Raw genomic sequence first — 7,173 nt, 5'->3', positions numbered from 1 at the left:
GGGGCGGCGACGTTGACGAGGGCGGCGATGAGGGGCGGGGACGGCCGGGGTCGGCGACGAGGGGCGGGGGCGGGGACGTCGACGGAGACGGCGTCGATCGGGGCAGGGCGGCACGACGGAGGGAGAAAACAGAGGGAAGAGACAGAGGGAAACTGAATTTTTTTCAAGTGTTGTATATATATGATGGACCTTTAGTACCGGTTGGAGCCACCAACCGATACTAAAGGTCTGTTTTGGCCAGGCCAAGCGGTGGGAAGCGCACCCCCTTTAGTACCGGATGGTGGCTCCAACCGGTACTAAAGGCCCCCTTTAGTACCGATTGGAGCCACCACCCGGTAGTAAAGGGGGTGCGCTGGCTCCAGGCGGTGCGCAAGTTTAGTCCCACCTCGCTAGCCGAGGGGCTACCGCACTGGTTTATAAGCTTGAGTGCGGTAGCTCTCTCGAGCTCCTCTCCTAATCAGGCCTACTGGGCCTACCTGTTCTCTTCTGCCCTGTGGGCCTACTGGGCCTTTGTGGGCCTGCATCCTGGCCCAACTAAAGGTTGTGTTCCTAGTCGTATGCAGGCCGCTTTGGCCCAGTAGGCGGGCTTTTTTATTTTCTTAATTTTTTTCGCTTTATTTATTTTTGTTTTATTTATTTCTGAGTTGGTTTTTGCTGTATTTAGAGTTTCTTTGTGAATATTTTTGCTTTAGGTACAAAAAATTACAAACTTTCTGTTAGTGCCGGTAGTTTTCAAATTTGAATAGTTTAAATTTTGAATTATTTGAAATTTGTGTGAATCACTAGTTTGTGAATAACTTAACTTTGAAAAAAGTTTTTTTTGTGATTTCTTTTTTCTTATGTTTAATATTAGTGTGTTTTATCATTATATTCAATTTGGTAATGCTTAGTTATTTAAAAAATGAAATGCCTTTGTAACAGTTCAGTTTTCGTCGGAAACCCTGATACTTCGAAAGAGATTGTCCATTTTGTACACGAAGTGTATCCAGTTTTTGCCGTAACCCTCTCTACTTTTTTGCACATGCTATTTGTATGAAATTATGATATCATGCCAACTTTCAACCTTTTTTGAGTTCATTTGAAATGCTTTTCAATTTCAGGGTCATTTAGCTGGAAAAAATCAGTAAATGCATGAAAAGAATTTGTTTGCACATAAAATTTCTTCGCGTTTCAAATGCCAAAACACATAATTAACTACCCTAACTATTACAGACATTCCCTCCTGGGTGTGAAACACAGAAGAAAGTGATGATAGTGAAGCCGATCACATCCCAGATCTTTGGGTGTGAAACTTTTTCTTCGCGTGTGTCCCTTTGCACCGTAGCCATGGAAAATCTTCATCATTTAACTGGATGCTCGGGTCAATATTCACTGTGAATGGACCAATTTCATCAAACTTTTCATTCATCTGTCTTGTCATCCACTCCCACGATGTTTCTTTTTCCTGAAAGAACTATGTGGCGCTTTGGCTCGTCGTATGATCCATTCGCTTCCTTATATTTTCTTTTTCTCGGCCTGGTAGACATGTCTTTCACATAAAAAACCTGCGCCACATCATTGGCTAGGACGAATGGTTCGTCTGCATACGCAAGATTGTTGAGATCCACTATCGTCATTCCGTACTGCGGGTCTTCCGTTACCCCGCCTCGTGTCATATTGACCCATTTGCACCGAAACAAAGGGACCTTCAAATCACCTGATCCATAGTTAAGTTCCCATATGTCCTCTATGTAACCATAATATGTTTTCTTTCCAGTGTTGGTTGTTGCATCAAAGCGGACACCACTATTTTGGTTGGTTCTCTTCTTATCTTGGGCGATCATGTAAAATGTATTCCCATTTATCTGGTACCCTTTGAAAGTCATTATATTCGAAGATGGTAACTGGGACAGCGAGTATAGGTCATTTTGAATATCGCCATCATTCAGGGCACGCTTCTGCAACCAACCGGCGAAAGTCCTCGTTTGTTCGCGTGTAATCCAGTCGTCAGACTTCTCCGGGTGTTTGGACTATAGAAAATTCTTGTGTTCCTCCATATACGGAGCCACCAAGGCGGAATTCTGTAGAATTGTGTAGTGTGCTTCAGTGAGAGAATGCCCGTCCATACATATTATTTGATGCCCTCCTAGCATGCCTTTTCCTTCCAGTTTGCCCTTATGCCGCGATTCAGGAACACCAATCGGCTTAAGGTCAGGAATAAAGTCAATACAAAACTCAATGACCTCCTCATTTTCATGGCCCTTCGAGATGCTTCCTTCTGGCCTAGCACGGTTATGAACATATTTCTTCAAGACTCCCATAAACCTTTCAAAGGGGAACACATTGTGTAGAAATACAGGACCCAAAACGTTAATCTCTTTGCAAAGGTGAACTAGGACGTGCGTCATGATGTTGAAGAAGGATGGTGGGAACACCACCTCAAAACTGACAAGACATTGCACCAAAACATTCTGTAACCTTGGTATGATTTCTGGATCGATTACCTTCTGAGAGATTGCATTGAGGAATGCACATAGCTTCACAATGGCTAATCGAACATTTTCCGGTAGAAGCCCCCTCAATGCAACCGGAAGGAGTTGCGTCATAATCACGTGGCAGTCATGAGACTTTAGGTTCTGGAACTTTTTCTCTGCCATATTTATTATTCCCTTTATATTCGACGAGAAGCCAGACGGTACCTTCATGCTGAGCAGGCATTCAAAGAAGATTTCCTTCTCTTCTTTGGTAAGAGCGTAGCTGGCCTGACCTTGATGTGTGCCGTCTTTTCCGTGCATACGTTGCTGGTCCTCCCGTGCCTCTGGTGTATCTTTTGTCTTCCCATACACGCCCAAAAAGCCAAGCAGGGTCATGCAAAGATTCTTCGTCACATGCATCACGTCGATTGCGGAGCGGACCTCTAGGTCTTTCCAATATGGCAGGTCCCAAAATATAGATTTCTTCTTCCACATGGGTGCGCGTCCGTCAGCGTCGTTCGCAACAGGTTGTCCACCAGGACCCTTTTCAAAGATTACCTTCAAATCCTTGACCATATCATGTACATCAGCACCAGTACGGTGGCGAGGCTTCGTCCGGTGATCCGCCTCACCTTTGAAATGCTTGCCTTTCTTTCTTACGGGATGCCTTCTCGGAAGAAATCGACGATGTCCCAGGTACACATTCTTCCTACAACTATCCAAATATATACTGTCGGTATCATCCAAACAGTGCGTGCATCCGCGGTATCCCTTGTTTGTCTATCCTGAAAGGTTCCTGAGAGCAGGCCAATCATTGATGGTCACGAACAGTAATGCCTTTAGGTCAAATTCTTCCTGTCCGTGCTCATCCCACGCACGTACACCTGTTCCATTCCACAGCTGTAATAGTTCTTCAACTAATGGCCTTAGGTACACATCAATGTCGTTGCCGGGTTTCTTATGGCCTTGGATGAGCACTGGCATCATAATGAACTTTCGCTGCATGCACAACCAAGGAGGAAGGTTATACAAACATAGAGTCACAGGCCACGTGCTATGGTTGCTGCTCTGCTCCCCAAAAGGATTAATGCCATCTGCGCTTAGACCAAACCATACATTCCTTGGGTCACCTGCACACTCCTCCCAGTACTTTCCCTCGATTTTTCTCCACTGCGAACCGTCAGCGGGTACTCTCAACTTTCCGTCTTTCTTACGGTCTTCTGCGTGCCACCGCATCGCCTTCGCATGCTCTTTGTTTTGGAACAAACGTTTCAACCGTGGTATTATAGGAGTATACCACATCACCTTGGCAGGAATCTTCTTCCTGGGGCGCTCGCCCTCGACATCACCAGGGTCATCGCGACTGATCTTATAACGCAATGCACCGCATACCGGGAAAGCGTTCAAATACTCGTACTCACCGCGGTAGAGGATGCAGTCATTAGGGCATGCATGTATCTTTTGCACCTCTAACCCTAGAGGGCAGACAACCTTCTTTGCTTCATACGTACTCTCGGGCAATTCGTTGTCCTTTGGAAGCATATTCTTTATTATTACCAGCAACTTTCCAAATCCCTTGTCAGATACACCATTCTCTGCCTTCCATTGCAGCAATTCAAGTGTGGTGCCCAACTTTTTTTTGTCAGCTTCACAATTCGGGTACAATAATTTCTTGTGATCCTCTAACATGCGCTGCAACTTCGTCCTCTCCAGATCACTTGCGTAGTTTCTCTTTGCATCGGTAATGGCCCGACCTAGATCATCAGCGGGCTCATCGGATGCCTCTTCTTCAGCTTCTTCTCGCATTGCCGGCTCAGCTTCTTCCCTATTGTTGTATCATCGTATTGAGGGAACCCATGGCCAGGATAGCCGTCATCGTCCTCTTCTTCTTCATTGTCTTCCATCATAACCCCTATTTCTCCGTGCTTGGTCCAAACATTATAGTGGGGCATGAAACCGGACTTAAATAGGTGGACGTGAATGGTTTTTGACGTAGAGTAACTATGACCATTCTTACAGCCAGCACATGGACAAGGCATAAAACCATCCGCCCGCTTGTTTGCCTCAGCGGCTCGCAGAAAAGTATACACGCCATTAATAAACTCGGGAGAGCATCGGTCATCATACATCCATTGTCGGCTCATCTTCATTACACAACACCGAATAGACCAAATTAATACAAGTTCATACATAAAGTTCATATACAACACTTAATTAAATGCAACATACAAATAACTCTCTAGCTAAAGAATTTAAATGCAACAACAAATGCGATGAAGACCGCAACTAAGGTAACAATTGATCCAACAACATAATGATACCAAGCCACACTATCAATGGCATATTTTCTAATCTTTCTAATCTTCAACCTCATTTTCTCCATCTTGATCTTGTGATCATCGACGACATCAGCAACATGCAACTCCAATTCCATCTTCTCCCCCTCAATTCTTTTCAATTTTTCTTTCAAATACTCGTTTTCTCTTTCATCTAAATTTAACCTCCGGACAATAGGGTCAGTTGGAATTTCCGGTTCACATACCTCCTAGATAAAAATATCTATGTCAACTTGATGGGCATAATTTGTCATAAACACGAAATGCAACAACTAGTTTTAAAAGAGAATATACCACATCCGAATCATAATAAGGACGAGGCCCGACGGGGACAGATATCAAAAGCATGGCACTATGTATAACAAACAACGTACGGGTAAGATAATTATACGAGTAACTATATATCCAAATCACACAAACATCAATTTGGTAATGTAAAACATTAAACAAGATCCTCACCACAAGGTGGTGCCAGTGACGGGACGGTGCGGGCGATCGACGGTGGTTACGACGGAGATTTAGAAGGCACTAAGTAAACCACACCTACATATGCAAACTAAGTGTTATTTTTGACCTCAAATTGCATATAAATCAAATACTAGCAAATGTAATTCCTCCCAAATTAATCACTATACAAAGCATTGCAAGAGCTAATCTAGCAATGAGAGTTGAAAGGACAAACTTGCTAACCTTCGTCATCATTTGAATGGATGGGGGCCTTCAAATCTTGACAAATTTTGGGCAAAATTTGTGAGGAGCTCGAGGAAGAGAGGGGAAGAACAGAGGAAGTGAGGGGAAAGGAGAAGAACAGAGTGGCTCGGGTGGACGAAGGGTTTATGTACGTCGACCTTTAGTTACCGGTTCGTGTCACGAACCGGTACTAAAGGTGCTGGAGGGGCCCCAGACTGACAACACCCTGCCACCTCTCTCTTTAGTACCGGTTCGTGGCACGAACCGGTGCTAAAGGTTCTCCACGAACCGGTACTAATGAGAACGGCCGGCTAGCCGTTGGAACCGGCACTAATGGACACATTAGTGTCGGCTCAAAATCAAACCGGCACTAATGTGTCTCATATTAGGTCCTTTTTCTACTAGTGCTTCAGCAGACAATAAGAAGAGACTTGCCAGATGAGCACATATTTGCTGCTTATATTGCTTTGAAAGCACTGAGCAAAGATGAAGAAATTGAGAAAAAAGGACAAAAAGCTTATTGTTAACCTTTTGCATACAAATATTAGAACTGTTGAAAAAATATGGAAATTAGCACGTGATCGGATCGCACAAGGTCAAGAAGTTGATGTCTCTAACAAAAAAAAGGTAGAGGGGGTCGCAGGAGAAAACATCTTTATCTCTTCAGGATATCTACAATCCAACCAAACAGAAGGAAAACACTTAAAGCTCTTTCTAGGTCTTTTGGTTTCACTAGTAGAGAAATGGTTAGTCACAATCTAAATTGGGAGCGCACAAATTTCAATCTAGGCCACCACTATTTTTTCGAACATGATCATTGCAACATATCCTTAAGTTCAGACTCCAACTAAAATTAAAGGGAAAATACATGATTTTGTAAGAGATTAACAAACAGAGACTTCTGGACCCTAACGATCGATCATCATGTTACATCACTATGAATCGAATATAGCTTCAGGTTTGGCTCCATGCAAATACACGAGAATTTGTTGTAAGGTGTGTATTCATCTCTACGGGGGGCAATGTACGTTATTCTTATCATGGGTTTCACAAGATGCGCCTGCCCCCGTCTTCTTTTCCAAGGATAGAAGCATGCGCCCTCGCCATTGGGATGTCGGTCCAGGCAGCACACTGCGGACTGCGGACGGGGCCGGCAGAGGCGGGCTCCTTGGCGTGCAACCTGTCACCTGGCAGTGGCATCGCTGCCGCCCGGGTCCATGAGCCGAACATGGCCATGAGAAAGGTGTTTTAAATTGTATATTTCTGTGAGATACCATATATGATATATCTTGTTGGTCAAATGGAATGTAAATTTTGTGAGGTGATCTGTGGCATGCATGCGTGGGGGCACACACCCCATGGCTCATGTTTTTTCTTTGGACTTTCCAATTTGAATCCATTATATATTTTGAACCAAAAGTCGAATTTATGTTTTTTCAAGACCACTTTTGAATATGTTTTAATTAGTTTTTAAACCTTACTAAGTTTCACCAGCTGAAACTTCATAGGAACGAATTATAAATTAAATAAGCTTCATAAACTAAAATTTAAAGTGTGCAGAGAATTGCGGGGAACCAACGAGCTTGCGGATCACGAGACAATCATGCAGCAGGGCACAGCCGAGCAGATGCGTGCCCTTGCAAATTTCCGGGTAAATTTTAGACACCGCTCACGAGTTCAGTTGTCTAACAGTA

This window comes from Triticum dicoccoides, chromosome 6B, assembly GCF_002162155.2.
Source record: "Triticum dicoccoides isolate Atlit2015 ecotype Zavitan chromosome 6B, WEW_v2.0, whole genome shotgun sequence".
Taxonomy (NCBI): domain Eukaryota; kingdom Viridiplantae; phylum Streptophyta; class Magnoliopsida; order Poales; family Poaceae; genus Triticum; species Triticum dicoccoides.
The sequence above is the reverse complement of the archived record's forward strand: the minus strand, read 5'-3'. Positions refer to the sequence as shown.